Source organism: Rhineura floridana, chromosome 1, assembly GCF_030035675.1.
Source record: "Rhineura floridana isolate rRhiFlo1 chromosome 1, rRhiFlo1.hap2, whole genome shotgun sequence".
Lineage (NCBI taxonomy): Eukaryota > Metazoa > Chordata > Lepidosauria > Squamata > Rhineuridae > Rhineura > Rhineura floridana.
Genome location: NC_084480.1, coordinates 136,025,920 through 136,037,256, shown reverse-complemented (window position 1 = coordinate 136,037,256; position 11,337 = coordinate 136,025,920).

Genomic DNA, 11,337 nt, shown 5'->3' with positions numbered 1-11,337 from the left:
CTTTTGATAAGGCGCAAAGGAGATGAAACTGTACATTTATGGACTACTGCCCAGTGACATGGCTAATGGTAGAAAATCTCCATTTGAATCTGTGTTGTGATCATTATGATAATCTAGCATGGCTGTGCATATAATAATGTAAAGAAATCACATGTCAAATCCAAAAATATGGGATAGTGCCTTTAGTGTATATTTCAGTAACAGAAGAAAAAGACCCAAGTAAAAATATGTCAACTGGCAGCTGATAACCTCAAAATCAAACTAGATTCACTTTGTTTTCTGCAAGAAATTGATGGCGCCTTGCAGAGTCAGAATCTAGAAACAACAAGCTCAGCTGAAAATGCAGAGCTGGTATGTATACAGTCTCTTCTGGAAAGGATCGTTTTTATTTATCTACCTGTGTACATGAGACAAGGTAAGTAAACTGAAAGCAAAGTGCCATATTTTTAATGTTCGTTCCAGCAAAAGGTTTGCAAATGATGTAAACACAGCTCCTTTCCTCAAACCACAGCATTGCACAGTGTGTCCAAAGGCAAGGAGGAGTGAAAGGGTGGGGGTGAAAATCAAAGCTTTCTTCACCTTGAAAACTTTCAGCAATTGCTTTTCTGCTTTCTTCCCACATGGCAATCAGTTGTTACTAACACATTGCTAGATGGATGTGTTGCAATGTAAACATAGAGATTGAGTAAAACAATCGTTTCATTTCTCCCAATGCGCATGAAGAGCATCCTCCATTTGCAGTGGACTTGAAGAGCAGCACATGGTTTCTTGACGAGTAATTTAATCACACTCCATTGTTTTTTACTCCTTTATGTCCATGGAGAAATGGTGGAAGCCATCTGAAAGCTTGCCAAGGCAGCGGCCTTGTTCATTCTCTGGCCCCTCCAAGAAATTTCTGACTTGTGTTGCAGATAACTTTCTCCTACAGAAAGTGGAGGAAGCAACCAGAGGATCAGCTATCCTTGACTTGATTCTAACCAATAGAGATGATTTGGTGGATGAAGTGGCAGTTACAGGAACTCTGGGGGAAAGTGACCACACCATACTTGAATTCTTGATTTTAACAGAAGCGAAAGCTGAGAGTAGCCATACGCGTACCCTGGACTTCAGGAAAGCTGATTTTAATAAACTCAGAACAATTGTAAGTACAGTTCCATGGCAAGCCACCCTAATGAGAAAAGGAGTCCAAGATAGGTGGGAGTTTCTAAAAAACGAAATTCTAAAAGCTCAATGGCAAGCAATTCCAACAAGGAAAAAAGGGGGGAAACAGCAGAAGAAGCCAATGTGGCTTCACAAAAAGCTTAGAGACTACCTGAAAACAAAAAGGAGATATACAAGAAGTGGAAAGAAGGCCAGGCCACAAAGGAAGAGTACAGGCAAGTATCACAGAATTGCCAGGATTGTGTCAGGAAGGCTAAAGCTGGGAATGAGCTGAGGTTAGCGAGGGATGCTAAAAGCAACAAAAAAGCTTTCTTCAGGTATGTCCATAGTAAAAGACAGAGAAAACAATGGTGGCACAGCTACTCAATGAGGATGGCAAAATGATAACAGATGAAAAAGAAAAGGCAGAAATGCTCAATGCCTACTTTGTCTCAGTCTTCTCCCCAAAAAGGGCCTATGACCCTCCTGGGAAACATGAAGTAGAAGGGTCAGGATTGGACCTTGAGATTGATAGACAAATGGTCAAGGAATACCTAATCACTTTGAATGAGTTCAAATCGGCAGGGCCCGATAAACTGCATCCTAGAGTATTGAAGGAACTGGCTGAAGAACTCTCAGAACCACTCTCTATTATCTTTGTGAAATCATGGAGGACTGGTGAAGTGCCAGATGACTGGAGGAGAGTTAATGTTGTCCCTATCTTCAAAAAGGGCAAGAAGGAGGAACCGAGGAACTACAGACCAGTCAACCTAACATCAATCCCTGGAAAAATTCTGGAGCAGATTATAAAGCAGTCAATCTGTAAGCACCTTGAAAGCAATGCAGTGATTACTAGGACCCAACATGGATTTATGAAGAACAAATCCTGCCAAACTAATCTCATCTCATTTTTTGATCGGGTAACCTCCCATGTAGACTGTGGGAATGCTGTGGACATAATATATCTCGACTTCAGCAAAGCTTTTGACAAAGTGCCCCATGATATTCTGATTAGCAAACTAGCTAAATGTGGGCTGGATGGAACAACTATTAGATTGATCTACAGTTGGCTCCAGAATCATACTCAAAGAGTGCTTATCAATGGTTCCTTCTCAAACTGGGCGGAAGTAACGAGTGGGGTACCATAGGGCTCGGTCCTGGGCCCAGTGGTCTTCAACATTGTTATTAACGACTTGGATGAGGAGGTACAAAGCATGCTTATCAGATTTGCAGATGATACAAAATTGGGGGGCATAGCTAATACCATGGAAGACAGAAACAAAATGCAAAGGGACCTTGATAGGCTGGAGCATTGGGCTGAAAACAACAGAATGAAATTCAACAGGGATAAATGCAAAGTTCTACACTTAGGAAAAAGAAACCAAATGCACAGTTACAAGATGGGGAATACTTGGCTCAGCAGTATGACATGTGAGAAGGATCTTGGAATTGTCGTTGATCAGAAGCTGAATATGAGCCAACAGTGTGATGTGGCTGCAAAAAAGGCAAATGCTATATTAGGCTGCATTAACAGAAGTATAGTTTCCAAATCATGTGAAGTACTAGTTCCCCTCTATTCAGCACTGGTTAGGCCTCATCTTGAATAATGCGTCCAGTTCTGGTCTCCGCACTTCAAGAAGGATGCAGACAAACTGGAACGGGTTCAGAGGAGGGCAACAAAGATGATCAGGGGACTGGAAACCAAGCCCTATGAGGAGAGACTGAAAGAACTGGGCTTGTTTAGCCTGGAGAAGAAAAGACTGAGGGGAGATATGATAGCACTCTTCAAGTACATGAAAGGTTGTCACATAGAGGAGGGCTGGGATCTCTTCTCGATCGTCTCAGAGTGCAGGACACGGAATAATGGGATCAAGTTGCAGGAAGCCAGATTTCGACTGGACATCAGGAAAAACTTCCTAACTGTTAGAGCCATACAACAATGGAACCAATTACCTAGAGAGGTAGTGGGCTCTCTGACACTGGAGGCATTCAAGAGGCAGCTGGACAGCCATCTGTTGGTAATGCTTTGATTTGGATTCCTGCATTGAGCAGGGGGTTGGACTTGATGGTCTTGTAGGCCCCTTCCAACTCTTCTATTCTATGATTCTATGACCCATGGGAGACAGCAAAAGGCATTTTATAAGGAGCCATCAGGAAAAAAAAATTAGGAGTATAAACATGGTGAAAAAGGCCTTCTTTAAGGCATGACTATGATTTCTGAATGGAAGCCAGCATATCCTAGTATCCAGACCAAATTCTAGAGCACTTGTGCACCATGTGAGAGCTGATGTTGCACAATCCTAGGCCTGCACTAAGGTTGTACTTGTTGACATACTTCCCTGGAAATAAGTCCCATTGAACTCTGTGGCTCGCTCTTCTGAATAAACCTACTCAGGGATTGTGAACCAGGAACCATCTGGTTCAAATATAACCACAGTCATGAACTTGCTGGAGAGCCTTAGGTAATCCAGTATTCTTGATCTCATCTGCTATATAAGAAGGTTCCAGATGTCTGTGCATGAGTAGATCTGTCCTCCTCCTCCTCCTTCATCAGCATGGACAGTAAAGGTCCTTTTGGAAATCTGAAAGGGAGGGGAAGGTAGTATATATCTGATGTCTGGGAAATGTACAACCTTTCATCTGTGAGAAAGCTTCTTATATCTCCCAGTCTTCTAGGAACAGCAATAAAAACGGGTTCTCTCAATGCAGAGTTAAGGACTGCTATGACATCAATAGCTACTAGACCAATCCTCATTTAGAGTACTGTGACAACAGCAACCAATAGACCAATCATTGCCCTTTCCCATGTAACCACTTTTCAAAGAAGAAAGATGTAGGGGAAGAAGAAAAAAGCAACAACTGTTAATATTTGCTGGTTGTACAGTTTTTAAAGGTACACAAATTTTACCACAAAAGAAGTCAGAGGAAGTAGCTATGGGGGAGGAAAGAGAAGTGGCCCAAACCCCACTGAGAGCAGGTAAAAGGAGTCGGGGTCAGCATTCACCCACAAATTGATCCACAGCTTTATGGCCACATTTCTACATACATTCTCACATTTGGAAAGGGCAAGAGTAAGAGTGGTGTACATTACAAAGTCATTCTAAGGGCTTTTAAGAAAAGTGTATAAGAAAAGTGCTATAGAAATGCTAAATACTATCGCTAATCTGTGCATTGGAAGGCGGAGAAAAAACACAGTCCAATGGCTCTCTGGGTTTACTTTTCTACAAAGAGAAAATCATTGCCAAGGCCAAAGCATTGTTGAAGTGGAAACTATTATTCATTTTTATATAGCACTTTCAATGGGCATGGTCCATAATTTATTTATTTATTTATTTATTTTATTTTATTTTATTACATTTTTAAACCGCCCTATAGCAACAAGCTCTCAGGGCGGTGTACAAAAGATAAAAACAGGTTAAAACACAAATAAACATGAAAACAATACAGTATAAAAAATATATAAACAAAATTAAGACAAAGACAAATTAAAGTAGAATTTAAAATGCCTGGGCAAAGAGGTAGGTCTTTACCTGGTGCCGAAAAGATAACAAAGAAGGTGCCAGGCGTATCTCGTCAGGGAGGGCGTTCCATAACTTGGGGGCCACCACTGAGAAGGCCCTAGCTCTAGTTATTACTCTCCGGGCCTCCATATGCGTTGGAACCCGGAGAAGGGCCTTCAACATCAGGCGCAGTGAACGGGCTGGTACATAGCGGGAGAGGCGTTCCACCAGGTATTGGGGTCCAATGCCGTTAAGGGCTTTATAGGTAAGAACAAACACTTTGAATCTGGCCCGGAAACATATTGGTAGCCAGTGCAGCTGGGCCAGGACAGGAGTTATATGATCATATTTTTTAGTCCCGGTAAGAACTCTGGCCGCAGCATTCTGCACTAGCTGAAGTTTCCGAACCGTCTTCAGAGGTAACCCTACGTAGAGTGCATTACAGTAGACCAATCTAGAGGTTACCAGAGCATGGATAACTGTGGCAAGGTTCTCCCTGTCCAGATAGGGTCGTAGTTGGGCTACCAGCCGAAGCTGGTAGAACGCATTCCGTGCCACCGAGGCTACCTGAGCCTCCAGTGACAGGAGCGGATCTAATAAGACCCCCAAACTACGGACTTGCTCCTTTAGGGGGAGTGTAACCCCATCTAGGGCAGGTCGGACATCAACCATCTGGGCAGAGAGCTCCCCCACCAACAGCATCTCAGTCTTGTCAGGATTGAGTCTCAGTTTATTAGCTCTCATCCAGTCCATTATCGTGGCCAGGCAGTGGTTTAGTACATCAACAGCCTCACCTGAAGAAGATGAAAAGGAGAAGTAGAGCTGCGTATCATCAGCATATTGCTGGAAACGCACTCCAAATCTCCTTATGACCTCACCCAGCGGCTTCATATAGATATTAAAAAGCATGGGGGACAGAACCGAACCCTGCGGGACCCCATATTGGAGTACCCAGGGATTCGAGTAATGCTCTCCAAGCACCAACTTCTGGAGACGATTCTCGAGGTAGGAGCACAGTCACTGCCAAGCAGTGCCTCCAACTCCCAAGTCCGCAAGTCGCCCCAGAAGGATACCATGGTAGATGGTATCAAAAGCCGTCCAGGAGAACCAACAGAGTTACACTCCTTCTGTCTTTCTCCCGACAGAGGTCATCATACAGGGCGACCAAGGCTGTTTCTGTACCAAACCCCGGCCGAAAGCCCGATTGAAATGGATCCAGATAATCAGTTTCATCCAGGAGAGCCTGGAGCTGGCGAGCGACCACACGCTCTAAAACCTTGCCCAGGAATGGAACATTTGCTACCGGTCTATAGTTGTCAAGGTTTTCAGGGTCCAAGGAGGGTGCATACTAGGTGGTAGCCACTGTCTAAGAGAGAGTTAGGCATGTTGAAGTCCATGAAATGATTACTAGTGACGAAGGGTGGGATATAAATATATGAATTAAAATTAAAGGGTTAGATCCAGACTTAGTCAAACTTAGAACAGATGCATTGAAACCAATAGGACTTAAGTTAGTCATTACTATCTTACTTTCCATGGATTTCAATGTGTCTACTCTATGTAAAACTAAGTCTGAATCCAACCAAATGAACTTAAGCATGCCTAACTCTCCATTGCATTGTGGCCACCTAGGGTGAGCTCACCTTGTTCTTCTTACCCTGAGCCCGAATTAACAGAATGAGTCTATGACCCTCCTGGCAAATGTGAAGTACAAGTTGAAAGGTCAGGATTGCAGTTTGAGATTAATAGGCAAATGGTCAAGGAATACCTAATTACTTTGAATGAGTTCAAATCTCCAGGGCCCAATGAACTATGTCCTAGAGTCATGAAGGAACTGGCTGAAGAACCCTTGGAACCGCTGTCTATTATCTTTACTAAATCAAGGAGGATGGGTGAAGTGCCTGATGACTGGAGGAGGTCTGGAGCTAATCTTGTCCCTATCTCAAAAAGGGCAAAAAGGAGGAACCTGGGAACTACAGACCAGCCAGCCTGACATCAAACCCTGGGAAAATCCAGGAGCAGATTATACAGCAGTCAGTCTGTAAGCACATTGAAGACAATGCATGGATTACTAGAAGCCAACATGGCTTTGGTCCCAGGCTGTGGTCTGAAGGCACATAAGGCCAGTTCCCAGGGTCAGGTCTGGTCAGTGCCTGGATGGGAGACCGCCTGGGAACCGTAAGCCACCTTGGGTTTCATGAAAAGAAAGGCGGGGTATAAATTAAATAAATAAATAATAAAAGAACAAATCCTGCCAGACTAATCTTATCTCATTTTTTGATCAGATAACCTCCCTGGTGGAAGGTGGGAAGGTTGTGAACATAATATATCTTGACTTCAGCAAGGCTTTTGACGAAGTGCCCCATAGTATTCTGATTAATACACTAGCTAAATGTGGGCTGGATGGAACTATCAGGTGGATCCACAGTTGGCTACAGAATCATACTCAAAGAGTGCTTATCAATGGTTCCTTCTCAAACTGGGGGGAGGTAATCAGCAGGGTACCTCAGGGCTCAGTCCTGGGCCCAGTGCTCTTCAACATTTTTATTAATGACTTCAGTAAGGAGGTGCAGGAAATGCTTATCAAATTTGCAGATGATACAAAATTGGGAGAGATAGCTAATACCCTGGAGAACAGCAACAAAATTCAAAGTGATTTTGACAGGCTAGAGCATTGGGCTGAAAACAACAGAATGAAATTTAACAGGGATAAGTGCAAAGTTCTACACCTAGGAAAAAGAAACCAAATTCACAGTCATAAGATGGGGGTAACTTGGCTCAGGAATACCGCATGCAAGAAGGATCTTGGAATTGTTGTTGATCACAAGCTGAATATGCGCCAACAGTGTGATGTGGCTGCAAAAAAAAAAGCAAATGCTATTTTAGATGGCATTAACAGAAGTCCAAATCACTTAAAGTACTAGTTGCCCTCTATTCAGCACTGGTTAGGCCTCATCTTGAGTACTGCATCCAGTTCTGGACACCATATTTTAAGAAGAATGCAGACAAATTGGAATACGTTCAGAGGACAGCAATAAGGATGATCAGGGGATTAGAAACAAAGCCCTATGAGGAGAGACTGAATGAACTGGGCATGTTTAGCCTTGAAAAGAGAAGACTGAGGGGAGATATGATAGCACTCTTCAAGGATGAAATGTTGTCACACAGAGGAGGCTCAGGATTTCTTCTCAATAGTCCCAGAGTGCAGGACATGGAATAATGGGCTGAACTTACAGGAAGCCAGATTTTGGCTGAACATCAGGAAAAACGTCCTGACTGGTAGAGCGGTACAACAATGGAACCAATTACCTAGGGAGGTAGTGGGCTCTCCAACACTGGAGGCCTTCAAGAGGCAGCTGGACAGCCACCTGTCGGGTATGCCTTTATTCGGACTCCTGCATTGAGCAGGGCGTTAGACTTGATGGTCTTATAGGCCCCTTTCCAACTCGACTATTCTATGATTCTATAAATGGGAAGAGTTCTTTTTAAAATGTTCCTATATTCCTTAAATATGTCAAGGGGTATGAATAGTTGAGGGCTTTGTTCTCTTTCTCTAGTTTTTTTCTTCAGAAAATGGCGTAGCTTTAACCTTGCTTGTCTAATAATGCCTGACCTTGACTTTATGTGGGCTGGAAGGATTTCAGCCTCAGTTTTATCAGGATTAACTTTTTATCTGCAGAGAAGTACCTAAGCAAGTAAGTAACTCATCTCGTCTCCCTTCACCTTAGACTCTTCAGATTTCTCCTCTAATTTCTAAAACAAGAAGCAAATCAAGTAAATAACTGTGATGGTACAGACTCAGCTTTATGACTTTCATGGATTGGCCAGGGATATATATGAAGCTGTAATCCATTGCTGGGATCAAGATCAATGCCTTCAGGTAACATTAGCAAGACTATTAAAGAGCCCGTAGTGCTCATGTCCCAGCATCACACGGCTTTCACATCAATATATGCTCTCCATTTGAGCATCCAGCCTAACCTTTGTGGAATGGGATGCAGGGAGGAGGCTGGCAACGGGATCCCACAAACTCACGGGATTTATCCCATCTTCCCGTCTCTCCTGCAACACAAATTGACTTTGTGAGATTGGCTCAGAAAATGAATACCCAGGACATTGCTCTGTGGTACTTTGCTGTGAAATTACTTCTCTGAATGAAGGGAGGGGGGAATATTGAATTCCTTTGAAAGCAAGTAGCATAATATCTCTGGAAATGAAAATCCTGTGGAAGTCACAAAGGAAAGAAGACTGAAGGGGATATGAAACCTTTATATCTCGAAATGTTAGGCAGGCTGTGCGTCTGCCTCTTCCTTTGTGACAACAATCAGAATGGTTCCTTCTGATGTTGATACAGTGAGGACAGCACGGAAGCTCCTACATGCTTATATTTCAGATTTGTGTTTCAAAAACCCCCCTCAAAATCTCCAGCTAAAAGGCCTGAATTGTTACCTTAATTCTCTAACACAGTCTGTATTAGCTCAAAATGCATGCATGCCATCTTTCAGGCTTCGTGATAGGTGGGGTGCTCCATTCTCCAGCTTTGGAATGCATCCCTGAAGAGTCACAGTTTCTAGGCATATTTCTTTCTCTGCTTGGGAAAGAATGGGGAGCCTGTGGCCCTCCAGTTTTTCTGGACTGCAACTCCCACCATCCCCACAGCCATGCTGGATGGAGCTTATAGGAACTGGAGTCTAGCAACATCTGGAGAATCTGGAGTCCAGCAACATCTGGCCACAGCCCCTCCACCCCTGCTGTGAACACAAAAAAGGTTGCATGAAAGCTGACTAAGTTGTGAAGGGGAGCCTCTTCTGCCCGACCTTACTGTCCTGGAGCTAGCAGCCATCACCTGCAGGACCTTTGGCTGGGGCTCCCTCTTCTCCTTGGCCAGTGCTACAAATAGCTTTACTATATAGCCAGCAATATACTCCCCCACATATTTCAGAAAATGGGCATATGTATGGAAATTTGGCCATATAGGTGCACTGTAGGTTGTTGGGTATCTGTCCCTTATCAGCTTGTTTTGCCCCATATTTGCCTCAGTCTGAAACAGAAGGGGGAACCTCACACTCAGACACAAAATGTGGCACTCCAGTGACTTTCTCTAAGCCACACCTCCTCCCCAGCCACACCCCCTGTCTGCAGTCTTGCTTCACACCCTCCTTCAGTGCTTTTGCCTGGATGGAATGTCCTTGAACTCTGATAATGACACTTGGTTGCCTGGATGGAGGATGCAGAGGGGTGTACGAGTGCTTATAGAAACTAGCCTACTCTACAAAGGCAAAATTTACATACACTGCTCCACTCTACTTTGCCTCTGGCCCTGCGCACCACTGGCATGTGGATCCCAAAAGCTTGCCCAGAAGGGAATGTGGCCCTTGGGCTGAAAATGGTTCCCCACCCTGGTCTCCTGTGATGTAACTGCACCACTGGTTTTACTTCAGAGGATGCTCCTAGGCTGATTTTAGATGCCATGGTGAAGCATAGGGGTGGAGGTGTTCTCTAAGCTACTATGCTGGGCTCAGACTATTTATTGAAATCTGGTGACAAAATCGGTATCTGATTTTTGCCACATGATGTTTAACAATATTTGTTAGGCAGGTATTTTCTTTTTTAACTCTACAGGACGGTTGATACACTAGATAGGGATATACTGGAATATACTTGTATATAATGTTTAATGTTTTATAGGCAAGTGTACCCGACTCTTCATGTTGCTTTCTCCCAAAGTGGGTAACAAAAAACTGAAAATAAGTACAATAAGATTCAAAATAATCCTTCATATGAAACAGAGCAGAGCAGCAAACCACCACCACCACCACCTTCACATACTTAAAACTGGATCTGAAAAGTCTGTGAAATCAAAATGTTTCACTCTGCCCTGGTGCCTAAAGGGGTTAGGGAGGCTATTCCAGCGTTGGGGCTGTACAACTGTAAAGGCCCCATCTCAAGTCACCATCTGTCTCACAGATGCTAGCGTGGACCTGCAGAAGGGCCTTGGAGACAGATTTGTGAGGGAATGGGAGGTCCTTGAGGATAGTGTATCCTGTATTATATTGACATTTAAGATATTTTTCCATGTTGAATATGTGGCATATAATAGTGTGGCATACAATGTGACAACATTTGATAGATGACATGTATTAGAATTTACTTTTGACAATTAACAGCTTATGACATTTTATATCTGATGCTTCCTGAAATCAAAAATATAAAAAAGCTAATAAGTTACAATCTGAGGTAGAAGTGCTCATTCAAAAATGAAAGTCAGATTGAAATTTGAGATTTAGCATTCAAATTCAGAATGGCAAAATAGGAGGTGTTTGTGTGTGTGTGCATGGAAATTTCAGATTTTCATGAATGTTTTAGAGGTGTGCACCAGTCAGAAGATTTGCCTTGTATCTGTAACACTGGAAAGCAACCTGATCTGTTTTGTACCCACTCTGGATCTTTACGAGTCATCTTGTTATTTGGCTCCAAATCAGATCTGTTCTGGAAAAAAAAACAGAATTCTGAAGCTCTCCCACCCCCGGGGCTAATTGAGTGTAATGGCAGATGTAAAAATGGCTATAACTTTTATCTTTTCACAGAAGTGGATGAAATTTGCAGGCAGAGTGGATTATGCCTGCCACACTGCAGGCAGATTCATGCAGGCGTTTTCTTGCAGGGGACCCTTTAATTTTTTTTAAAAAGTCATTTC